This window comes from Mustela nigripes, chromosome 6, assembly GCF_022355385.1.
Source record: "Mustela nigripes isolate SB6536 chromosome 6, MUSNIG.SB6536, whole genome shotgun sequence".
Taxonomy (NCBI): domain Eukaryota; kingdom Metazoa; phylum Chordata; class Mammalia; order Carnivora; family Mustelidae; genus Mustela; species Mustela nigripes.
Genome location: NC_081562.1, coordinates 42,359,577 through 42,386,797, shown reverse-complemented (window position 1 = coordinate 42,386,797; position 27,221 = coordinate 42,359,577). Strand labels below are relative to the sequence as shown.

Sequence of the window (27,221 nt, the reverse complement as noted above, 5' to 3'; positions counted from 1 at the left end):
AGGCAGCTCGCCTTAAAGGGCACTTTGTGCCTGCAGGCTTGCAGCCTTGGGGAGGTCAGGCAACCTCTACACTGCAGTAGAACTGACCACAGGATTCCACTTACCCACCTCTTGTGGTTTCCTTTTACAGTTCTGGACCAATGGAGCACTCTTTTTATAAAGAGGGCCCCAACAGAACAAACGTTTTCGAGGGTTGCAAACGGAATGAGAGAATAGAAATCTAGGATCTCCCTCTAGACAGTAGGGCTAAGGTTACGGTGAAAAACGATCCAGAGCACAACTTTCATTACTAATCCTCTCCATCTATAACCCTGTTCCCCACTCACAATAATCATTTCCTCTGTTCAAGCCCCGCCCCCAACAACACACCTGTTACTGCAGACCTATAATAACAGAGTGTATATTTCCCTGGGGAAATGGCAAAATGACTCAAGGTATTTATCTGTTGGCAAAACTGGGCCTCCCTCTGAGACTGTTAAATGTACAGCGATATTTTTCCTTGCATGAATCACAGCACTTTCCAGCTGGAAAAGACCTTGAGGATAATCTGGAGGAAGCTTCTCATTAGTTAGATACAGAAACACGGGCCCAGAAAAGCAAGCTTACCCCAAGTAACAGAGCCAGTTAGGGATAGAGCCGAGCTTCAGTTAATGTCCTCTGGTTAAATTAGGAAAGTCTTGATCACTGAGACTTTGTCAACAACTCAGTCCTTTTTCTTCTTTTTCCTTCTTTCTTTTTCTTTCTTTCTTTCTTTCTTTCTTTCTTTCTTTCTTTCTTTCTTTCTTTCTTTCTTTCTTTTTTTTTAAGGCTTTATCGCTTATAGCAGCTTTAGAGTCACAGAAACATTGAGTGCAAGGTACAGAGATATCCCATATGTGCCCCTGACCCCACATGTGCCTCCCAGTCCTTTTAGGAGTCTCAGTGACTCTGGGCTTGTTCATGGAGGTTAAACCAATTTACCAGCCTTTTCTCTCTCTATTTGTATATTTTTAAATATTTTATTTATTTATTTGAGAGCAAGAAAGAGAGAAAGAGAGCATGAGCAGGGGGAGAGGGTGAGAAAGGGAGAAGCAGCCTACCCACTGAACATAGAGGACTGGATCCCAGAACCCTGGGATCTATGACCTGAGCTGAAAGGCAGATGCTTAACGGACTGAGCCACCCAGGTGCCCCATCTATTTGTATATTTTTATAGGATGAGGTATCAGACAGGACAGGATACCCTATCAAGGTCACATTAGGAAGAACTCCAGAAATGTTCCCATCCTCCTGTAACCAAAACACACTTGCTTCCTTCTCCCCAGAAATGAATCCTATTCCCTACCTCTTGGCAATGGGTCATGCCTCCCACTGGCAATACTATGTTTCCTTCCTAAGTTCTGGAATTTCTCCACCTGGACTTTCCTGGGATCCACCACACGCAGTCTCTTTTGAAACCACTTACTCTTTTCTTTATTCTATTTCTTTCTACTATCAGTTTTCTCAAACAGAAGCATGGGTCACTTTGGCATTCTTGGTAGTCTATGGTTGCATTTCAACAGTCTCCTACTAACTGAATGACAAAAATGTCCACAATATTCAATAAGTTGAACATTTTCATCATGCTCCATTGTCCTGTGCAATGAAAGCACATGTTCAGGATGAGTCATCCCGTTTCCTGCCAACAATAATTGGCAGACATCCTGTGGCTTCCTTTAGTTTATCATTTCTTAGTCTCAGCCATTGAATTTTTAAATCTTGAAACAGAGTGTGTGATTTTGTTCAAATCTGCAATTATTATAAGAAATGCCCTATTTAATCTGATGAGGGAGGTACATGTGAAATATATATATATGTAATTCAGGAATTTAGCACTGCTAATTAATATGTGGTTTAGCCTGTTTTTTTCTCAATAAGTATCAACACAGTCCACAATGCTTCCAGATTACCTAATTTAAGATGGAGATCTTAAACACTTTCCTGATGTCATATCCTCCCAAAATTTCAGCTATGCTAGACAGTTTTTTATATAGTATTGTGCTTTAATTTTGATGTATGAAAAAGTCAAATCATCAAGTCCATGGTCATGAAGTACCCATGAGAGAACAAGGAATACAATGTGTGTCAAGGCCACCTAATCAGTGGACCCAAATCTAGCAACAGACCTTGAAATCTCTCATGACAGGTTCCTAAATTATCACCATTGCACTCCATACTTAACCAAACTCCCCCATCATTCATTTACATGCCAGTGTTCCTAAGGTTTCCCAGATATAAAGTGGAGCATTCTGACTCATCCAGCCTCTCAGAATCTTCCACTCAATATCACACAATGTCTGTCTGCTCTTCTTCACTTTTAGCCTCCATTCCTAAAGAGATAGCAAGAAAATGGAAATGAGTCCCAAAAAAGGGGCTAGAAATCCTTGACCTTGGTATTCTAATTTTTAATTATTGGAAAGAGAGACAGAATGATTAAGTAGAAAGAATAATGGATTTGGTGTCAGAAAAAGCAAAGTTCAGTCTGATGTCACTTACCAGCCCTGTGACTTTCACTGATAAATTAATCTCACAGAGCTTCCATTTCCTAATCACTTATGCGGAGATGGTGTGCTGGCTTACTGTGAGATGGAAAATCCACTGAACGTACTTGGTAAACTATACAGTGCCACATGAAATAGTATGACACTGATACTTCTAACCCTGAGGGCCAAGGGCCTTTTAGGGATTTAGTGACACCCACACAAAAAGCTGATAATCATGTCTTACTTAGGCCAATGATATTAATTTGTTTTTCCTGGAAAGGAGAATGGAAAATGAACTAGTACCTGGGCTAAGTGACAGAAATTTGTTTAAAAAATTATTTCTCCTTTTTAATGTATGTCTCTTTTAGGACAAAGAGTTTGAATTTCATTAAAATTGATGCTTAGGAAAGATGGGACACATTTACCATGTGGTTTTCCATACCACTGGAGCTGCATCCTATGGCATCCCTGTGGCATAGTTTGTGGACCTGTCGCTTCCTCATCTGTGTTTCCTTAGAAGGTATCAGAGCTGTATCATAGTCATCTGTTTAATAGCCTGCCTCTTAGAGACAGGCACTTTGGTTAATTTCTTATTTTATCCCTAGAGCTTTGCATAGTGCTTGGTGTACTATAAACAACCCTATACATATTTGCTGAATGAATCAATTGACTTCCTATTTTCAAAGATACATTTTGGGGGATGGTTGATAATTAATCTTCTAATTACTACTGACCTCCACTATAAACATGAAGAGGGCAAAATGAGAACTTCCAAAGTGAAATAGCTAGACCCAAATCCCAAAACCATGCTGGCTTTCAGCTCTTCCATCCAGCGCCCCAGTTATCCTTCCCTGATGCGCAACAGTCTGCCTCTCGGCATCAAGGCTTATTTCATCACTGTTGGCCCATCTTTGTAGAGGAACACTACTGATGGTCTCTTCTACCCATTTATTTTCTGTAAGTCTCAATTATGAACATAAGAAACCTTGCTCTAGTCTTTGTTCCACATTCCACAATGTCTGTTTCACACACACAAATTTCCCTTTGAAACCAAGGAGCATTCTGAGCCAGAAGATATCCTGGGGATGGGGGAAGAAGGCAGGGAGGAAAGAAAGAATCAGAGTCACCATCTGTTGACAACACTCTTGTGCAGGGCCAGTTTTGAAGGTTAATGACATGTCACGCATCCTCTAGCGTCTGGTAACAAAAATAGGCTGCTCTCCCAGAATTCGATAGAACAGTTGTTGCGCTGTGGAAGATGTAACGTGTCAGCCAGCACTCCAGCAGGGTCCAGGAAGGCAGTTCTTGCCAAAAGCTGGATGAAATTTAACAGTGGTCCAGGAAAAACAACTTTTACCAAAATTCAGATGTGGAAGTGATCATTTTTCCCTGAGACCAGTAAAGGGCTATAAAGCATTGACCTTCCAAAATGACCATGCATACTGGGTCATTTTTTTAAAGAACCCTTGAGTTTCAACAGTACCTCTTCAATATTTATCTAGTCCTTTCTCTAGTTATTAAAAATTAGGATCGTAAGCCTGTAATAAAAACAGGTCCAAGGGTTTACCAGCGTTCTTCCATGGTTTCTTTGGATGGTTAAATTATTGGCATTGCAGCTGATCCAAGGCAAATCTGGGTCCCGGCTTCATTGACAGCCTACTGTTTAATGACTCACTTTGCTGTCTCATCAAGAATTCACCCAGTTGAAAGGCTGCACCTTCTCAAATGTAACTGCACACTCTCCCCACATCTCATCTGGGCTTTCTTTAATTTTCAAAGTCCTGCTGAGTAACCTTTGAAAATTCAAGCCCTTTACCACATGGCGATCCACAGACATTTTAAGAGGAGGCAGATCTGCCTATCTTTCTGTTAATACCTAAAAACAAACTGTCTGGTCCCAGCATGGAGTAGAGTGGGTTGAATGGGGACTTGTATAAAGGGACAGAATAGGGGAATTGGAAAGTACCCAAGTTCTTCTGGATCATGTTTTTATAGTGTGACATCATTGTTTTGTTTGAAGTAAAGTTTCTGGACTTTAGCTCTTCCTAACTTCAAATAGAAGTGTAGAATACAAATAAAAAAACTAAATGATTCTTTGATTATTTGCCAGTTTTGAGTATCCAAGCTCTTCTTATTCAAGAGAAGACATACCAGTAAAAGTTCAGTGGTGTGAAATGCTAAAATGATCACCTGCATGAAAGTCAGGAGATTTAGGTTCATTTTCAGGCTCTTCTGTGATTTACAGAAATCATTTAATTTCTCTGGGCCTCAAATTCCTCAACCCTAAAATTAAATTCAATTTAATCAATATATTTTCAGCCATGGAAAATGGGAGAGAATTTGTATAGATCAGGACTATCCAATAGAACTTCCTGCAAAAAATGAAATGTTTTATATTTGTGCAATCAAATAAGGTAGCCATTAACCATATTAAGCACTATTGATACCATGACTGAAGAACTGAATTTTTCATTTTATTTAATTTTAGTCAGTTTAAACTTGAAACAAATGTGTAGCTACTGGATACATGTCATATGGCTCAGGTTTAATTATTTCTAAAGTTCCTTATGAAAAGTTCTGTTTTGATGATTTCTAAACCTAGCTAATGACCCACAGTGAATCTTTCTTCTTGTTCTGTCTACCATGAAATTCACTTTTCAAATTATTTAGCATAGATTAATAACTTTAATCTTTATCAGTGTAATAATCAATTCAATAAAAATTAGATATCCAAATGAGAAAGATAAAATATATGTGAAACAATTTTGTAAATTCTAAAATGCTTTGCAAAATATAAAGCGTCACTAATAAAATCTGTCACAACTAGTTGCACTCCTTTGTCAAATATCAGCTGGCATCTATAGATTGAAAACTCTTCTATTTTCATATCCCAGACCAATAGAAATACCTTGATGGGATCCTGTAGTAGGTCAGAAAACATATTTTTTGAGTATATCTTTTTGAGTATAACTGATTTTTTTTTAGTGTAACTGAGTATTTATGAGTATTTTTTGAGTATAACTGATATTTAAATAAACAATATTTATATTCCTTTTTTAAAAACTGCATACACCAAGGGTTTCAACCTAGATGTTGCCATAATCTATATAAGAAAATAATTTTTTAATTTTTATTTAAGTAATATCTACACCCGACAGGGGACTTGAACTCACAACCCAAGATCAAGAGTCACGTGCTCTTCTGACTGAGCCAGCCAGGTACCCCTAAGAAAATAATTTTTATTAATTATATAACATCTTATAACCCATGAGTGCATTTCTTCTGCTTCTAGGCTTTGCATCACACTTGCAGAGCATATAAAACATTGAGCAGAATAAGTCCAAAGGGATGACTTACCAGAAGCCCCCACTTTGGCCTAGACCTAGACCTGGGTTTGCCTCTTTCTACTTCTGTTTAATCCCTTTTAGCCTCACAGCCTCCTATTCCTGACTTTCAGACTCTTCTACCCCTTACCATGTGGCATCCTAATGTTTTCCTTGAGTTCATAACCTTCTCCTTTTCTTCTCTCATTTATTCTCGTCTTCTCTCTCCTGGCACAACATTTGCTCAGCTCTGTACCTTCAGTGACTATCCCTTTCAAGTTGGCTCTGAGATGTCTCCTGGTTAGTGACTCAATGAAGAGCTTAAGCTAGCAAAGCCTAGAGATTATGCCTCTAGCCCCTCCTCAGCTCTTCAAGATCTAGATTCTAGACAATGAGCTTTGACTTGAAGGAAAGTCCACTCTTACCAACTATTAAGAAAAAAAATTTTTCCCATTTTGTCTTATTTTTAAGTGAGTCTCTAATCTTCTAAATAAGATATATGGTTCATAGTTTGGAAAAAGTTATTTTAAAAATGACTTTATTATATGTATAACTGGCATGCAATAAATGACACATATTTAAGGTATAGAGTTTGTTAAATTTTGTCATATGATTACAACCACAAAACCATTGATACAACTAAGAAAATGAATATATACATTACTGAAAAAGTCTCCTACGTTCCTCTTTAATTCCTTACCAATACCCTTAACTTCCACCCTTATCTTTGCCCTGGGCTTAGGCAACCACTAATCCATTTGCTGTCACTATAGAAGACTTGGAATTTTCTAAAATTTTAAATGCATAGAATCATAAAGTATATACTATTTTTCATGTAGCTTCTTTCCTTTTTGTTGATGAGTACTGTTCACTTTATGGATATAACATACACATGGATCAATATACCATTCATTGACCTGTTGATAGACATTTGAGTTATATCCTATTTAGGCTGTTACAGATAAAGCTTCTATGAACATTTAAGAACAAGTATGGACATATGGCTATATTTCTCTTGGGTAAACATCTAAGAAGAAATAGCTGGATCATAGTTTTTAAGAAACTGATAACACTCAGCATAATCAGTATTTTTCATTTAGTTACTCTAATAATTGAATGATGGATATTTGTAGCTTCCTGAAGTTGTTTCATAGTTCACTGTTGCCTTATTTATTTACTTTTTATTCCTTTTTGTCTTTATCTTTCATTTTGGATATGTTCTATTGCAATGTCTTCCAATTCACTAATCTTTTTTTTTTCTTTAAGATTTTATTTATTTATTTATTTGACAGACAGAGATCACAAGTAGGGGCCAGGGGTCAGGCGGAAGCAGGATCCCTGCTGAGCAGATAGCCCGATGTGGGGCTTGATCCCAGGACCCTGGGATCATGACCTGAGCTGAAGGCAGAGGCTTTAACCCACTCAGCCACCCAGGCCCCTTCACTAATCTTTCTTTTTGAAACGTCTAATCCACTACCAATCCCATTTGGTGCATTTTTCAGCTAAGATATTATAGTTTTCAACTTTGCAAATTTAATTTGGTCCTTTTTTATCTTCCAACTTTCTACTTAACATTTTCTTTAGTTGCAAGACTATGAAATATAGTTATAATAATTTTTCAAATGCCTTATGCTAATTCTAACATCCATGCTAGTTCTGGTTTGGTGTCCTTATTCTGGGCTATATCTTATTTCTTTGCATACCTGGTAACTTTTTAATAGATGCCAGGCATTTTGAAATTTACCATGGGGTGTACGTACTACATATCTTTGCATTCCTATAAATAAATATTTTTGAGTTCGTATTACTTGGAAAAAATTTGACACTTTCCAGTCCTATTTTTGAGATTCATTAAGTTGAACCAAAGCAGCATTTAGTCTATCAGTATTCTTCACTACTCAGGCAATCTCTCTCTCTCTCTCTCTCTCTCTCTCTATATATATATATATATGTATATATTTACATGTATTTATTTATATTTATAAATATTTAAATATTTATGTTTTTATTTATTTATTTGAGAGAGAGAGTGCACAAGAGGAAAGGAGGGACAAAGGGAGAGGAAGAGAGAATCCTCAAGCAGACTCCTCAAGCAGAACCCTCAAGCAGACTCTCCAAAGGGAGAGGGAGAGAGAATCCTTAAGCAGACTGTTGAGTGAGAAGCCTGATGTGGGGCTCAGTCCCAAGATCGTGATATCATGCCCTAAGCTGAAACCAAGAGTTGGGCACTTAACTGACTGAGCCATCCTGGCACCCTGAGGCAATAATTCTCTAAGTACTCAATCCAATGCCCCATCAGTTTTAAGTTTTCCAATCTGGCTTATGGGAATAGGTACTATTTCTAGCCCTTTGTGAGCTTCTGAAACGTTTCTCTCTAATCTTCCTAGGAAATTCATTCCACAGCCAAGAACAGTTTTCTCATCACATATACACATCAGCATTCTGCTTAAAACTCGAAGAGCCCCTTCAGCAGGTTTCTGAGCTTCTCTCCTCTGTAGCTTCTTCTCTCCAGAACTCCGCCCCACAAACTTTAATTGCTTTTGCCTCCCGGCCTTTCAATTTTACTCTTCAACTCATGGGGTCCACTGGCTCTGCCTGGGTCCTCTCTTCCTGCACAACAATCCTGAAACCCATTCAAGGCAGGAATTTGGGACAATTATAGAGCTCTCCATCTCTCATGTGTCACTGTTCTTCATTGTTTGATCTTCACTGTCTTCACAACTTTTATTTCATATATTTTTCCTGTTTTTTTTCCCATTATTTCAGCATGGAGGGTAAATTTGTTCCCACTTTCTCTATCTTGACCTGAAGCAGAAGTTAATTAATTCATTTTGAAACGTATTTACTTCTACTCTATACCCTCAACCTAAGGAGGAGGAACACATAAAAAATAATTGTATCTTCACAGGAAAGTTTATGAGTTAGGATATACCCAGGCCACCTACAGAGTACCAAACAAAGCTTCAGTTGGAAAACAGGGGAAACTGATTGGTCCTTCTTTGGTGTTTAGGCCCAGAAATGCAAAGATTTCTGGAATAAGGTCACATGGAGAAAGGCAAAAAGGAAAAGCTACTTCTGAGGAGAGACTGGTTATCACATGGGATCGTGAGTCCCCTGAAGAACAAAAGAAGAACACAGAAAGGAATTCATACTTAATTCACTCAAGTTTCTCCCCTTCCTTCCCTCTCTAGCTCTTGCCCCTTTGTTATACTGAGAATTATAAGTTTCTAAAACCCTTGTTAATATGTCTTTGCTCTAGCCCCTTACTAATCTTATCCTCTCCTCTCATTTTTTACAAGCTAAAACTCCTGCTTCTCACACAATTTCTCTTAGCTACAATTAGATGGGTGGGCAAGAGTTGGTACAGGGAAGTTGTCCTCTATTATGTGTCAGAAGGCACCATCCTTAAGGGAGAGGACAGATCTGTCTAGGACCCTTGGCAATACAGAGGGCTCAATTATAACTGGAGAGAATATTCGACTTAAATCTTTTTTTCTTAAGTTTTATTTATTTATTTGACAGAGAGAGCAAGAGAGCACATCAGGAGGAACTGCAGAGGGAGAGGGAGGAGTAGACTCCCTGCTGAGCAGGGAGCCTGACACATGGCTTGAGTCCAAGACCCTGAGATCCTGACCTGAGCAGAAAGCAGATGCTTAACCAGGTGCCCCCCCCCATTTTTTCTTTTACTATTTTTCTTTCTTTTCTTTATTTTTTTAATAGATTATTAATTTTAGAGAGAGAGATAGAGAGGGGAGAAGGGTAGAGAAAGAGCAAGAGAGAAAGCAGACTCCCTGCTGAGCATGGAGCCTAATGCAGGGCTCAATCTTACAACCCTGAGAGCACAACCTAAGCTAAAACCAAGAATCAGAGACTCCCAACTATACCACCCAGGTCCTCATTTTACTGTTTTTCTATCAAGGGGATATGAATTTTAATTTTAACCTAATAACATAGGACTTCTGAATACCTAAATTTAGATAAAAAGTAAGTTTGAAAAACAGATAACCCTTTTATTTTGATAGAAAAATGAGATTCTAAATAGTACCTTTCAACTAATCATTTTTACATTGACTTCAATATTCATTTTACTCTAACAGCATATCTTTTACCATAAATGTGAGAGAGATAGCACAAGTATAGTAAAACTCAGAAGAAATGCTAGACATTTCTTAATGACTAGAAAGATGCCACAGGTCAGGTCACATTCTCAAAACATAGTTACAAGTATTAAAAGACCATTATAAAATGAATAAAACAAACCAAAAAACCTATTAGTTCTGACTCTAACACTGGAACTATAAAACAATGTCACCTCTTGATGGTAAGAATCCAGTAACAAAAGTGAAAGGACTGTCTCCTTTTAGATTCATCACACACTTATTTCCAAATGGGTCTGTGAGGCATAGAAACAAATGGCTAAAAATGTAATATGATGAGATACTTGGTATCATACAGAATTTTTATTATCTGGTTTGAAATTAGCTTCATTCAAACTGATATATATGTAGACAGACCCAATGTTGAAGACAGATTGATAGCAGATAAATGATAAGATAGATGGATGCAAAGAAGGATAGGTGAATGAATGAATGGATGGGTGGATGAATAGATAGATGACAGACAGATAGTTATCAAAATGTCATTATTTTCACATTTTTTTCCTTGTGTTAAAGAGTATACTTACTGAGGTAGTAGGAAACAAACAGATAGTCTTTCAACAACAGTAACAAAGACAGGCTAATGTTATGATTTACAGCAGTGTTTCTCTGAGTGTCATTCACAAGTATATGAAACATTTGTTAAAGATGCAAATACTCAGGCCCCTGCCAGACACACTAAATCAGAATCTTGGAGATGTGGCCTGGGATTCTGAATTTTAATACACCTCCCAAGTATTTTTACTTCATATTAAGACTTAGGAACTCCAGGTTTCAGGCATGGATCCTACAGCAAAATTTCCTGGGTTCAAAATTCAACTCCACCAAATATCTATTTGGGGCACCTGGGTGGCTCAGTGGGGTAAGCCTCTGCCTGCAGCTCAGGTCATGATTTCAGAGTCCTGGGATCGAGCCCCACATTAGGCTCTCTGCTCGGCGGGGAGCCTGCTTCCCCCTCTCTCTCTGCCTGACTCTCTGCCTGCTTGTTATCTGTGTGTGTGTGTGTGTGTGTGTGTGTGTGTCAAATAAATAAATAAATAAAATCTTTAATTTAAAAAAAATAGCTATTTTACTGCAGACGTATTACTCTGTCTGTTTTTTCATCTGCAAACTGGAGGTGATAATAAAAATAGTTCCTACCTCATAAGATTATCAAAGAGTTAAATGAGCTAATATAGAAAGTCCTTAGAATTGTGTTGGGTACAATATAAGTACTATCTGTGTAAGTGTAACAAATATAACTAAGTTAACCGTATCCTATTACTATATCCTAAAGAATAGGAAGGAAATATCAACAGTAAGTTATAAGAGCAAAAACACAAGTTTGATCCACAGCATTCCCTATAGTTAATCATTTCAGGTTCTTTATTTCATTTTGTTTCACTTTTACTGGCAAAAGAACAGCCTTTTGTGAAGCTGTCCCTTACTGCCCCATAGGAGGATATGGTGGCACCAAGTAATTCCTCATCTGTGGCCAAATCACCACTGTTCTCCTTACTGCAAAATTCTAGTAAATCTGGTAATTGTCCTCCCCAAATTAAAGCCATATGCCTGTAAAGGAGAAATTCTTTTTTCAGCTCTTGTCAAGACACCTGGCTAACGCAGAAGTGATCTGGTTGTCTACCTGCCCTCTGGATCTTATGTGACTCAGGTGTTTCGACCTCACTCATACTGTCAGGAATCCACCTTGGCCCAAATCCACAGTGTCTAGCAAAGACTAACTCTTGATAAAAATTGGTGGAGAGGATTCTGAATGAACAAGATTCAGAAACTGTACTTACATTGTACAAAGTCTTTGGTTAAGACTGGACAGAGAATTAAATATAAGCCTTTGAACAATGTCCCATTTATAATTCCACAGTTTCATTAACACTGTGGGCCAGGATATAAACAGAGCAATGAGAAGTCTGGCAAGGTGTATGCCCATTCTCTTATTACCACACCTTCAAATTATCAGCATCTTCCAGCCTTCACACACCTTTCCATGCAGCCTGGCTTCCCTGATCCACGACTCTTACCTCTCTCTAGCCCTCTTGCCCCTCTTTGAGTACCTAAATTAAATCTCACCCTGAATCAATATAAATACCCACTATGATAAAGTCCAGCTTTCTTACGTTCACTGCAAAGCTTCATGCTGTCCTCTCTCCCTCTCTCTCTGTTCTGTAGACATATTAAACTGTTTGCAAGTGCCCAAATGTGCCTCTGCCTCTTCCTACAGATCTTCCTGTATGCTTTGCCCTCTCCCTAGGACACATTTCTCTCCCACCCATGCCCCACCTATTCACTTGACTAATACCGACTCATTATTCAGAATTCAGCTAAGGCATCACCGCATTCAGTGTCTTACCTAATCCAGTCCCTCCCAGTGTTCATATCAATCAGGCCTTTTTCACACTATAAGTCTTATTTATTCACTTTAACTATTTAACTTTAGTTAAATACCATTAGTGAGATGAAAATGTTGGTTCATGACTATGTGTTTAAGAGCGTCACAACTATGCAGCGCAATGGAAAGAACACATGCCTTAGAGTCAGGCAGATCTAGGCTTGAATGACAGTGGGGTCACTTACTATCTATGATGCTGGGCAACAAATTCCATAAACTAATTTAAATCCAAGTTGTACATCTGTAAGTAGAAATGATAATCCTTATTCTACAGATATGCTGTAAAATTAAATTAGATATTACATACAAAATATTTGCCTAGTTTTAATAAAAGGTAGCTTTTACTGTTGTATTAATGATGAGAATCAGAATTTATTCCTGTATGGATCAGATCAAAACCAATCATAGCTCATAGACAATGTGTTATAAATATCTGAAAGAGACTCTAAGGTCTCTCTCAAGTATCTGAGATTGGCTGCACACACCTGAGAGAGACCCCGAGGATATTAGATTCCCATAATCATGTTGCAAATAAAATACATCAGAGTTTTTCAATATCAGGATTAATTTCAAATCTGTTGGTCCAGCTTCCAAGTGTTGCTATGGGAGAAACTGCCAAATGTGCTAAAAGTAGTGTATTCAGTGTAACATATTATGAATTAAAATCCTTATTGAGCATGGTAATAAATGCCATATATCCTTTTTTAAAAACGTAATCCTTAAAACCAACTGATAAGGTACTCACCATCGTCCCTATTTGACAGTTGAGACAGGTTCAGCAAACGTCCAAGGTCATACACTGAGTGGGACACAGCCTGTAAGATTTTAGAAGATTTTTTTTTTTAAGATTTACTTATTTATTTCAGAGAGAGAACATACAAGCAGGAGGGACAGAGAGAGAAAGAATATCAAGCAGACTCCATGTTGAGTGCAGAATCTGACACGGGGCTCTATCTCATGGCCCTGAGATCATCACAATGTGAGTGCAAACCAAGAATCACATGCTTAACCCACTGTGCCTAGTGTCCCTAGAAGATATTTTTGATAGCAGAATCACTTTATTATCTGTTACAGTGTGATAACTCACATCAAAGGCATGTGAATAAACTGAAGCTCTCCAGAGTTTCTCATCTGAAAGTTCCTCTACCCCAATTTGGTTCATTTTGTGATTTGAATAGTCTGAAGTGGTGGATCAGAGAGGTATTTGAGTTCAAATTTTCCACTGGAGCTGGCATTACCATAGTCTGGAATCTGCTATAGAAGACAGCTCAAAACAAGGTTTCAGCTGCTGCTTTTCTGGGCCTGCAGTCATAGACCAGAGACTCTGAAACAGCATGGCAGGTGTTATAATTGAGGGCACTGGTTTCAGTGATAGCTATAGAACTTCTGGACTCCCACAACGGCAGCAATTGGTTTCTTCTTTCCGTTTTGTAGCTAACCTTGTTGTTTGAGCAAAAGGAAATTGGTGATTCTCTGCAAACCAGTACCATTCCTAATTCATGATTCTTTAATAGGACAATGGCTTATTCTTTTTTTTAATTAATTTTTTTAAAATTTCTTTTCAGCGTAACAGTATTCATTGTTTTTGCACCACACCCAGTTCTCCATCAATACGTGCCCTCCTTGAGAATAGCTTATTCTTAATCCATTAGTTCTGTAATTCATTAGTTTTTTTTTGCCATTAGTAATTCATTAGTTTATATAAAATTTATTTACTTATTTAAAAATTAATGAATTAATTTAAAATTCATTTATTAAGCACTTGCTATGTAATGGCACAGTGAGAGTCATCACAATACAGTGCCAAGACTGTGGATTTTTCAAGTCAGGTAAACAAGGTTTTGCATCCTACTTTGTAATTTACTAGCTAATAGCCCCCATTGATATAAATGGTTATTACAGTAGGAATTTTGGAGTCAGACAGACTTGGCTTAAAAATACATCTCTGCCCACTTATTTATTTATTTGATTGTTTGTTTGTCACACATCTGCCTTTATTGTGAGCAGCAGGTGGGACATTTCCAGCAATAGTAAAAAAAAAAATTTAATTTACAAAAGCAGGAATTCAGTGAAGCTGCCTGGTTGGAACAGCAGGAAGAGCTGCAGGAATAGGACTCCAGAGCCCATGAAGAGCAGGGCCACCAAGGAGATGAGGAGCTCTTTGTGGATATCTCAAATGTACCTGGTAGAGGTAACCTCATAAGTGAAGAACCAGGCTGTAAAGAACATGTCAGTGGCCAACAGCACCATGGTCAGATGGGGGAAGACAGCCAGGTTCACGGGGTTGGTGTATCTGCTCATGACCTCGGGCTCCATTTTGGCAGGCACAGGGTAATCTACCACTCCTCTGCCTACTTATTTGATCTGTGACCTTGGACATGTATCACTGAACTTTAGCTTCTCCATCCATAAAATGGAAAGAATAACAACTAATGTATAGAATTCTCATGGAGAATTAAAATGAGATGTGTCTATAAGGCACTCTATGCAGTACCTGACAGACAGTGGGTCTTCAACAAATTTACTTCTCTTTCCTCTCCCGCTCAATTCTAGGCACTATAGAAATATATATGTTTGAAATTTATAGCATCTATTAAAAAGGACAATAAAAGGAAAGGAAGCTAAAGTATTAAGCACCTATTTTGTGCCAGGCATTTCATGTGATATTACTGAACTTAGGTAAAACACATGCTTTCATTTATTTACTCATTCATTCATTCAAGAAATATTTCTCTGGCACCCGCTGTGTTCTAGGCACTTGCTTCAGTAATGGAGACACAGCAATGAATACAATGGATTAAGTCCTGCCTTGAGTTTACATTCTAGAGATCTATTCCCTTTGCTGTTCCTTGATGTACAAACAAAAAGCTTGGAAATTTTTTTAAAAATCCAAATTAGATATTAGAAAGGCTTTATGGAGGAGGGTAAGCATAAGCTAGACTCAAAGGACCATAGTGTTCCAAGATAAAAGGTGAGAGTGGGGTTGGGAGGAACAGCATACTCAATAACCCAAAGGCAAAAAAGGTGGGACCCATGAGGAAGCATGAGTTTGATCTGGTCATTGGGTGTGGTGGGTAAAAGTGAGTAACAGGAAAGAAATTCTCTTGAAAATGTATATGGAAATCAGATGGTAGTGCATATGGAAAGGCTGACTGATGAGTCCAGACTTCATCTGTAGACTAGGGAGGTAATAAGATTGAAAATATGCTTCAGAAATATTAAATGGGAAACACTGTATAAATTGGATTAAAGGGGAGAGACCAGAGACCGCGAGAGACTCAGGAGGTTTTTGATTAAACATCACATATGTTTGGGTTTTTGCTGTTGCTGTTTTATGACCAATGACAAGCAGAACCTCAGGAAATTTAGGTAAATACTTTTTCATGAGAGTCTGCAAGGATAAAAAGTAGGTTTAAAAAAATTAAAGTACCTGTTCCATCTGAGAAAGCACTAATGATATCGCATAAAGAACCAGTTCCTTTGATACATGAAAGTGAGTGTCTTCAGTAGAAGAACAAACTAAATTAGACATCAGGGAGGATAAAACCCAAGACAACAGACCTTATGGTATAATTCTCACACTAAGTTGATTCTTAGGCCAAAGCTTTAAAAGGTTTGCCAGTAAATTCTGACTCTTTAATGGCTTTCTGTCATTAAAGTCCTTATCGTAAAATAAAAACAAATTAAACACGTATATAAGAACACTTGCAAGGTGGCAAATGCCCTCAGTCAATTTTTGCTCATCAAGGAAAGGAGGTTTGGGGACCAGTTTGTGCTCCTTCTGGCTAGCAGTGCTATGGGTCTAGCTCCAGCCTTCAGCTGATGGAGAACAACCCATTCCCAGACCAGCAGGTGTCACACAGCATTCTGCCTTCAAAACATTACCAGCCTTTGCTCCCTTTTCTTGGTTTCTGCAGAATCAATCCAAACACTCCCAGACTGAGGTCATTATCTTCTCCCATTCCTTCCCCTTCCAACTTCTTCTTTTTGCCTTCTTATTTGTTCAATAAAAATGTATTTAGCACTGTCTTATACCTGGTCCATACAGATCTCTGGGATCTCTGCTAAAGGCATCACTGACCAATAAAACTTTGGAGTCATCCCCAACTTCTCTGTCCCTGTTAGCTCTCGTGTCTTCTCAGCAACCAAAGCCTTTGGAGTCCATCTCCCCAAGAGTCCCCTAATTGATCTTTACTACCTCCCTCTACCTCCTCTACCTCTCCCTCTACCCCCACCCTGTCTCTCTCCAATCCAGGCTTTCTTTCATGGAAGGATCCAACACAAGGTGTGGTCCATAAATCATACCTTGCAGCAGCAGTATCACCTGGCAGCTAGTCAGATATGAAGACTCTCATGACAGAATCTGCATTTTAGCAGAACCCCCAGATGATTCATATGCACACGTCAGTTTGAGATCACAGGCTGAAAGCACAAATCAAACCCTGTCACTCCCCAGCTGACATTCTAGTCCAGGGGCCAACAAATTATATCCCAAAGGCTTAATCTGGCTCACCACCTGTTTTCGTATCCTCTGCAAAGTAACAATGTTTTTTACACTTCTAAATGATGGGGGGGGGGGGATCCAAAGAAGAATAATATTTCACAACACAAGAGAATTATATGAAGTTCAAATTTCAATGTCTATAAATACAGCTGTATGGGGATGCACCATGACCAGGCACTGACATATTGTCTAGGGCTGCTTTTGCAATACAATGGCGGAGTCAGTAGTTACCATAGAGACTGCTATGGCTAGCAAATCCTAAAATACTTGCTATTTGGCCCTACATAAAAAGTTTGTTGACCTTTGTTCTAAGGAGAAAACATATATGGCAAAAAAAAAAAAAAAGCTAGCTATGAGATATAAAGGAAAAAAAGGAAGACCTGAACAAAATGCTGTCTCCCCTGGGTACCCATAGCAGTGCTTATGACCATCTATCATCCCACATGTCATTTTGTTGGTTTAGTCTTTCTTTGCTGACTGGGGAGGAGAGTCAGTTACCTTCATTCAGTTTTGTGGCTACTGATACCTCCCCTCAGAAGGACAGAGGGTGGGTTTTTAAACATAATGAGAGTAGGAGGATTATCCTGGGGATCCAGATATGAAGAAGGAATCATGAGGGATTTAAGAGTTAATAATTTCATATATAATAATTTCATGGACACTCTTTACACTTGAGTCTTAATTTCTAAGGAAAACAAACAAACAAACAAAAAATCTTCAGGCTTTGGAGAACTAAATGAATCACCAAAGGGATACAGTACTTTGTTAGGGGCAATAATTCTTCCACTAAAAGGAATTTCTGAAAATTCCAAAATTTGGTATCTTAAATATCAACAACACCCCACCTGCAGGCCTTCTCTTAGCCATATTCTCTGATCTTATGTCCATATGAGACATTAAGAAGATCAGCTCAGATTTCACTCATTTTCTGTAGGCAGATCCTTTTAGGAACAACACTGTTGGAGCTATTTCTAGTGGCTTCCTCTTTGCTTAATTGATACATTCCTTTAGAGTCACTTTAAACCACTGAAGCAGGTGTAAGAAAATAGTCCGAATTCCAATTCCATCCCAGAATGAGAAAGAAGGGGAAGTCCATGGATCAAAAATCTCTCAGATAAGTTGTCACAGAGACACTGAACATCTTATGGACAGAAAGTGGCTGCCTTTCCATTCCTTTTTCCCCCATTCCTACCTTTACATTTTTGGGAAAAGTTAAAGGAATGATTTTGCATCTGCCCCAAAGCAAGTTATATTGCCAGCTGACAGTGTAGTCGAGTACTATGGTAGGTCCCTGGGAAATAAGATATTGCTCCTGTCCTGGAGAAGTAGACTTGTGGAAAACGCAGATGCAGAGGCAGATAACTATAACACTGATTTAAATGCTACAGTTCACAGTGAGTAAAGGTACTATGTGGACACAGGGATGCCGAACTCAGCTTCTAGGGTTAGAAAGGCAACCTAGAGGAGATGTCTTGAGCTGAGGTCTAAAGAACAAATAGAAATCAACAGATAGAGGGCACAATGTTAGGACTAAAAGGGGTATTCAAAGCACAAAGATACCCAAGATAAAAGTAAATAAAAGGGGGCACCTGGGTGGCTCAGTGGGTTAAAGCCTCTGCCTTCTACTCGGGTCATGATCCCAGGGTCCTGGGATTGAGCCCTGCATCGGGCTTTCTGCTCAGTGGGGAGCTTGCTTCCCTTCCTCTCTCTCTCTGCTTGCCTCTCTGCCTACTTGTGATCTCTGTCAAATAAATAAAATCTTAAAAAAAAAAAAGTAAATAGAAGGCAAGTGGGGTACAGTAAGAGAGGAGAAGAGAAAAGCCAGCAGAGTCAGGTAAACAGTGGTGTGTTTGCTAAACCAGAGAGTCTGGACTCCATGCTGAGGACAATGGAGGTGTACTGTAGAATTATTGGGGGGACTGACATGATCAGAGTTGTGTTTAGAGGGGCACCTGAGTAGCTCAGTTGGTTAAGCAACTGCCTTCAGCTCAGGTCATGATCCTGGAGTCCCACGTTGGACTTCCTGTTCAGCAGGGTGTCTGCTTCTCCCTCTGAACCTCCCCTCTCTCATGCTCTCTCTTTCTCTCTCAAATAAATAAATAAAATCTTTAAAAAAAAAATTGTGTTTAGAAACCAAATCGGCTGCTGTGTAGGAAGAGCACTGAAGGTCAAGGTTGGAGATAAGGAGAAGAATTAAAATAAATGCTGCAGGGAAGAAATGCTAGTGACTTAAACTACCATCAAGACAATGGTGGCAGGGGAAGAACAAGACCAAAGTCACAGTATATGGCCATCAGCTTCTGCCCTGTGTAAAGCATGTTCCCAAGGTCAAGTGGTTGCTGACCAGACTGGTCTGCTAACCAAGTACTGTGGCCCCACAGAAGAAAGAAAGGGGCCCTCTTTCATTCATCAGCCAGATAAGGTACGATATTATTATTCTCACAATGTCACCAGATGTATGGGCAGTGTTAAGGCCCTCTCGAAAATCAACATATCCCAGAGATTTTTTAAGAAGAAAGCAGTTGATCAGAAATAGGAGTTAGAGGGAGAGAATTCAAAGAGGACACTGAAGTGTTTGACCCTTGTATCTTGCCATTCACCACGGCAGGAAGCCCCCCTCGGCCCCGGCCCCACTTTGCCTGCTCAACGCAATTCCTTTTCTTGCTGTCATGAATCTCTTCGATAAATTCAAATAGGTTCATTCAAATAAAAAAAGAAATACATTTTAGTTGTATTTAACATTTTTTACTTATTTTATTCTTTGTCTTTTCCTGGTTTTATTTACACCACATCTGAGACAACATGGTATAGTGAGAAGAAAGTCAGCTTTGGGGTCAGACAAACTATGAATCTCAGCTTGGCCGACAGTTATAGGACCCTTCACTCTTCTGAGCTTTAGTTAATTCGTTTGAAAAATGGAGATGATAATCCTTATGGTAGGATGGCTATAAAAGGCAGTGTACATAAACCATCTCACCTTAGTATCCAGCACATATAGTAGTGGAAATGTAATACCTTTAGCTACTATTGTTATTATTTACTGATCAAATATTCTGTAGTGTATTTCTTTTTCTATTCCCATTTTCTGTTTTGATCTCAACTTTTATAGTTCTGCCCCTTTTTCTGTCAATATTATGACAGCAGTTAACATAGCTTCTAGAAGTGCTTGCCTCTTTGCAAAACCCTCCCACTTAAAGAACTTTTCAAATGTACATGTTCACCTCATAAAACTCCACTGGTAATTCTAAAACCATATCCAAAATACAACTCCTTAAAAATAATAGATTTAAGCACAGTACATGTGCTTATCTGGGAAGTTTTCCTGAAATTTACTGGAAAATAGAAGAAGAATCTAGACCTTGTTAGACCATGTAGCTTACATGATTTTTCATAAACAGTAATTCTACCTTACATAATTTGGTTTAGAGAGCTTTAAATGTATACTGTGTGGCCAGCACTGCATGCATAATTTAGGGACATCATAAAGAAGAAGAAAGCATGGTTCCTCCTCTTGGGAAATGGGGTTTCATTTTCTATTTTCAGTTGGGGATTTTAAGAAGTTGATTCTATTTCAATAAAACTGTATTTACTGAAACATTTAGGTAGGAAGCAAGATCTTAGCCAGGAATTTTTAGTTAATCTTCAGAGGCCTATGCATAAAAAGATGTTACTGGAAACACTTTCAGATTTGTTTATCCTTAAATAATGTGGCCCATTTTCATTTTGAGAAAAAAAGGAATTCCACAGAAAGAAAGGCTTGCATGACAGGCTGAGTCATCCTGTGTAGATTTTTTCCAGTAAGCTACATTATGCTGGATGCTGTTCAAGAGGGAAAATGTCAAACGCACTGGGGTTCAGTCTGGCATGTGGGTGGGTTTACTCAAGCACAGAAATCAAATATAGGCATTGGAGCCAATACTTTGGAAAACAACGGAATGGCTTACAAATCAGAGTTGGAATTTCCAGAAGTTTTTTTCAGCTGAATCCTACAAATATAAGTGAACAATACACAGTGAACATTTTAATGACATTTATTGTGTTTCTTTCTTAGAACCTTAAAATAGAAAAAATTAGACATTATAACATTTAGCCTACTTTCCATACAACAAATTATATGACACATATCTCTGACAGATTCCCATACTTCTGCTTAAAAACTTCTGAGGATTCATTCCTTTGTAACACAGCCCCCTTCCTTTGACAGAGGGAATGCATAGGAAAAGACCTTAATGGATATAAGTAAAGGTAATAATAGTGGTTACCTATGGATGAGTGAAATCATGAGTGTTTTTTTGTTCTTTTGCTTCTCTACATTTTCTAACTTTTCTATATGATTTTGCATTTTTTATAATATGAAAAAAATAAGTACTAAAGAGCTATGAAGAATTCAAATACTAACATTAATACTGTTCCAACTTTCCAGTATAAAAGTCAAGACAGATTAATTGGTTGAAAATTAGGCACCAAAATTACCAATGTTCCAATGTTCTGTAACTAGGAAATACCAATTTCAGCCACATCATTATGTCAACCAAGGTGTTGTTGTTCAAATCATGTTCAGCTAAATTTTTGTTGGTCATATTTTCTTTATAAGATTTATTTGCCAGAGAGGGAGAGAGCATGCACCAAGGGGCAGAGGGAGAGATAATCTTAAGCAGACCCTGTGCTGAGTGAGAAGCCCAGTGCAGGGCTTCATACTAAGACCCTGAGATCATGACCTGAGATGAAATCAAGAATCAGATGCTTGGGGTGCCTGGGTGGCTCAGTGGGTTAGAGCCTCTGCCTTCAGCTCAGGTCATGATCCCAGGGTCCTGGGATCGAACCCCACATTGGGCTCTCTGCTCCGCAGACAGCCTGCTTCCTCCACTCTCGCTCTCTGCCTGCTTCTCTGCCTGCTTGTGATCTCTGTCTTTCAAATAAATAAATAAAATTTTTAAAAAATTTAAAAAAAAAAAAGAATCAGATGCTTAATCGACCAAGCCACCCAGGTATGCCTAAGTGATTTTTTTTAATATCAAGCTTCACATTTATTGCTGTTAAGTTTGATTGTTATCATCTTAGTTTGTTCCTTCTTATGGGGTGTTAAGCGGAGCATTTAACATGCTGTAAGGGACAAATTTTTCCTGGATGAGAAAACATGTTCTGAAGAATTAATTATTTGTCCTCATAACTGCTTCCTCTTCCCTGCCTCAGAGGTCCTTGGCCTTCTCTCCCTGTTTCCAATAAATTATTAGCCAACTCCTGGTAAATCATATGTTTTAAAATAAATCATAAGTATTAAACACCCACTATGTACCTTTGTTTCATAGTAACATAGGTTACCCCACCTATTCTTCAAAATAGCCCATTTGGTATAGGTATCACTACTTCCATTTTTATAGTGGAGAAACAGAGGCTCTGAAATTAAAGCAATCTTTTTTTTTTTTCCTTAGAGTCACACAGTTACTCATTGACAAGGATCAGATTTGAACCTACATGGGAGTGGGTTTAATGTCAGTGTTGCCTCCAGGTATTTTTGGCCTTGGCGGCCTGCCCTTACCCTTGCCTCTCTGGTCTCAGATAGACTCTGTCGCCTTTCCTCTGATCTCCAACACTGAACTTGACACTCAGGTTTTTTTCCTTTGCATGATCCCTGATCATGTTCAATGCAGTGCTTCCCACCTGTCTGGAGTCTGGGTATCCAATGTCTAAGCCTAACCTTCAAGATCTGTAAGAGTTCATATTTGCTCATTTACATTTTCTTCTACTTAGAAAACTTGTGAAATATCAATAGAGAAATTTTCCAGACTGACATACTTCCACACAGATAATTTGGGTGTATATTAAACAAACTGCAATTCATCTTCTTGTTGATGAGCCTATTTCAAATACCTTGCTGAAACCAGGCTTAGAACATTCTCTTGTTCTATCATTTTAGTAACTTCCACTTAGTAAACAGAAAATTGAAATCATACGGGACTATACCAGCTCAGGTACCTGAATAGTTCAAAAACAGAACGGGGTTGATGCAGACACTCAAGTAATGTCATCAAAACCTTATCTCTCCATTTCTTGGTTCAGTGCTCCTCTATCTCCGCTTCAATCTTGGGCCTTATATGTACAAGATAACTGCCATCCACTCCCACCTTACATCCTCTCACCTCCACTCCCACCTTACATCCTCTCACCTCACTTCCACTGTTTTAGAAATTATAGGAGGCATATACATGAGTAAAAAGGAGCTCTTGATCACAAAAAGGCAGCACAGCCTAATAGAAAAGCACATGTGGGGGCACCTGGGTGGCTCAGTGGGTTAAAGCCTCTGCCTTCGGCTCAGGTCATGATCCCAGGGTCCTGGGATCGAGCCCTGCATCGGGCTCTCTGCTCAGTGGGGAGCCTGCTTCCTCCTCTCTCTCTGCCTGTCTCTCTGCCTCCTTGTGATTTCTGTCTGTCAAATAAATAAATAAATCTTAAAAAAAAAAAAAGAAAGAAAAGCACATGTGTTGGTATAAAATAGATCTGGATTTGAACTTGCACTTATCCTTGAATGAGTTATTCAAACTTGGTTTCCTTAATCATAAAATGGAGATACTATGCAGTTCATACAGTTGATGTGAAGTTGAAGTCCTAACATTTAAATAAAATAATGTAAATAAAATGTCTACCATAATGCCAGGAATATCAAAGGTATATGACATATGAACAAAGGCTTGTACACAATGTTAAGAATATGAGTAGGGACACAGGCTCCATAATATTGAGACATCTCTAGTATACTAGTTAGAGAGTTAGAAGGCTCTAGCTCTCTAATCCCAGTTGGGGTGATGGGTTGGAGAAGTTTTCATGAATGAGATGTATTTGAAGTGGATCTTTTTTTTTTTTTTTAAGATTTTATTAACATATTCAACAGAGAGACAGAGAGATCACAAGCATGGGAAAGAGCAGAGGGAGAAGCAGGCTCCCCAGTGAGCAGGGAGCCCAGTGTGGGACTTGATCCCAGGACCCTGGGAACATGACCGGAGCTGAAGGCACACACTTGACTAAGCCAGCCAGGAACCCCATGAAGTGGATCTTAAAAGGATGTATGAAATTATGATAAGTAGCTCTAAGAGAGAAGAGCCAAGGGCATATTCAGGATATGACTGAAGTAGAGGTTGTCAGTAATGGAATTGACTATGGGTGCACTTGGAAAGGCAGACTGAAGCCTATTCTTGTGGGTTGTGGTATGGATAAGGAGTTTGTGTTTAATTCATTTAATGAACCCCCCCGCCCCAGAGTGACATGAAAAGGGTTGAGCTGTAGGAAGGAAGACTAACAGTGGTATACCCAATAGATAGCAAAATCAAGAGACAGAAAGCAGAGGCAAATTAGGAAACTATTTACAATCATTTATAACAGTCTGACCCCAGAAAGTCTCCCCCAGCCCTGCCCCCAACCCACCCCCATCAAGAGGGGTGACCCACATGTCCCTTTCCCCACTGGGTGTGGCAGCCACTCTGTAGGGCCTGCAGTCACCTGCTGGTGTGGCCACCAGCACACTGACTGCCACCCTCATGTGCCACAGTAATGGTCCCCAGAGAAGTGGGAAGAACACACCTTTTGCCTTTGCATCACTCCACTCTAAAGGATCCCCAAAGCAGAGCTACCTGATGTTTTAGAGGAATTATAAATTCAGTTATTATTACAGCTCCTGGTGGCATCCTCATTTGACCCACTGGACCCACAAATCCTGAGTCTAGATTCATGTTCTCTCAGAAGAGTTCTCAACCTGGAGCTATATTTGGAACGTCCTGACTAACTTGCAAGACACATATGTTTGTATCATAATTAGTCCTTTTGAGTGAATGGCTGAGTATCATCTTAATTCAACAATTCAATGTTTAAATCATAACATCATCTAGGGGCCCTGCTCCATGAGATTCATTAAAAGTTTAACATTTCATCTGTTCCATGGTCAATACTTTACATTTTAGTATGAGAAATAATTAAAATTAAGGGAAAAATCACCTTTCCTTGAGCCAGGAGAGTTCACAGCAGAGTACATAGACCTATTAAATATTTTTCAGTGAATAAAAGAACAAATGAACTATATCAAATGAATCAAGGAAAGCCATGAAAATAGAGCAAATGTTGAATTATTTCCTTTCTTCAACAACATTATCCACAGCTAAGGTAGAATGGTAATCTCACACTTCAGAACTTTGAATTCTAATGCAGGCTACATATACAGTGAAACTAGAAATTCTATAAAACTGGAGTTGATATAGTTCAAACTGGTGCAGTGAGAACCCCAAGGAACCACGTGTCAAAAAGACCAAAAATTGGCCCTCTGTAAGCTTGACTGTTAAGATCAAATTTTTTTTAAAGATTTATTTAGGGGGGCGCCTGGGTGGCTCAGTGGATTAAGCTGCTGCCTTCGGCTCAGGTCATGATCTCAGGGTCCTGGGATCGAGCCCCGCATCGGGCTTTCTGCTCAGCAGGGAGCCTGCTTCCCCCTCTGTCTCTGCTTGCCTCTCTGCCTACTTGTGATCTCTCTCTCTGTCAAATAAAATAAATAAAATTTAAAAAAAAAAGATTTATTTAGGGGTACTAGGTGGCTCAGTCAGTTAAGCATCTGCCTTCAGCTCAGGTCATGGTCTCAGGGTCCTGGGATCGAGTCCCACATCGGGCTCCCTACTCAGTGGCAAGTCTGTTTCTCTCTGTGCCTCCCCTCATTCTTTTTTATAAAGATTTATTTATATCTAATGAATCATTGAACACTACATCAAAAACTAGTGGTGTACTATATGTTGGCTAATTGGGCACAATAATAAAAACTAAATTTAAAAAAGGATTTATTTTATTTGTGACACAGAGAGAGTGAACAAGCACCAGCAAGGGGAGGAGCAGAGGGAGGGAGAGAATCCATAAGCTGACTCCATGCTGAGCAAGGCATCAGAGTCAGGACTTAATCCCGGGACCCTGAGATCATGACCTGAGCTGAAACCAAGAAAAAAATGAGGGTTAGTCCTAAAATTCTTTTTGCCAAGTGCCTTTTGCAGTTGGGACTGAGTTGTAGGTTGTAATATAAGTAGCTAAGTAAATCAGTAAATCATTATTCTGAAATGTGCATAGAACTTTGCTTTTAAGTAAAGTTTTATTTCTTATACATTATATCATTCCATCCTGTTAAGCAGAGCACAGAATAGAAAACAGAGGAAAGGAGAAAGGTTATATATATAATCAAAGCTTCCTAATAAAACTTATAGGTATGGAGCTAAAGCAATGCTGTGAATTTCAATCAATGTGTATCTAAGTGAAATTTGTATGCTTTAAACATCATGAATACCTAGAGCTTATGGTTTGCAGACACTGAATTTTGCAGATGTGTAATCAAGGGAATTACCCTAACACAGGATTTATGAAAAGTAACCTTCTGAAACAAATCACACAAATTCTCTGTGAGAATAAAAAACAGAGAGAACATCAACCCACCGATTTGGGACAGAGGGAACTCCCTTCCTTTTATATATATGAAGAAGGCCATCTTTATGTACAATCTGTTAGCCCCATTTAATTCCTCTGGTTTGCTTGCCCTGGCTCAGAATCATGAGCAAAAATAATAAATATGCTAATATTGCACCTGAGAGCATTTATCTCTCTCAGTGGGGGAGAGCCAATGTCAAAATTATAAACCACGTCATACCTGAAATAGGTAGATAGCTTTTAAAAGTCAACCTAGACAAAGCACTCTGTTTACACTTCCTTATGTGAGTGAAGTACCAAAGCAAACTGGAAGTCTATGCTGAGCTTGGAATTTTTACACATACAGACAGACACACACACACACACACACACACACACACATTCTGCCTCACACCTAACCCCTCACTCTATTCCCCTACTCTCCCTTTAACAACATGTCCATTAAGCGCCCCCTCCCCACCAGGTGCATTTGTTTTGTGGGAACTGAAGTCCAAGGGAAAGTAAACAGATGTGTACATGTATTTTCCATTACTTTATTCAACAAGTACTTGGAAAGTGTTTACTATGGTCCAGGTACAGTATGACTAGTAGGTACTATATGGCCAGTTGCTTTGTGGGTTTCCCATATCCTTCAGTAACCCTGAAGACAAATTGGTAAAACAACACTAGAGAGACAATGCCACTTTTCCCATTTTATAGATGATGAAATGAAGACTCAGAGATCTCAGATTTCTCAAGGTCAAGAGCTTTGTAAGTTGTAGAAGTGGGTTTTGAATCAGGTCTGTTTTATTCCAAAGTCTACACCTCTCTGACTCTTCAATTATCTTTCTACTTATCTACTAAGGTGAACCAGCATCAATTCAGATGCTTAAAAAAAATCCTGTTCAATGGGCACAAAAATCAAAT

The 27,221-nt window shown here is 38.8% G+C and overlaps 1 long non-coding RNA gene and 1 pseudogene across 2 annotated transcripts in view; both read right to left on the bottom strand.

The window, feature by feature from the left end:
* Positions 1 to 27,221, bottom strand: part of LOC132020555 (uncharacterized) — a 215,021-nt gene that overhangs the window by 118,428 nt on the left and 69,372 nt on the right. For both annotated transcript variants that reach the window (XR_009405028.1, XR_009405027.1), the window contains exon 3: positions 13,113 to 13,182. This is a non-coding gene — a long non-coding RNA (uncharacterized LOC132020555). The remainder of the gene's footprint in view (positions 1 to 13,112; positions 13,183 to 27,221) is intronic.
* On the bottom strand, positions 14,417 to 14,683 carry LOC132020116 (transmembrane protein 258-like; annotated as a pseudogene).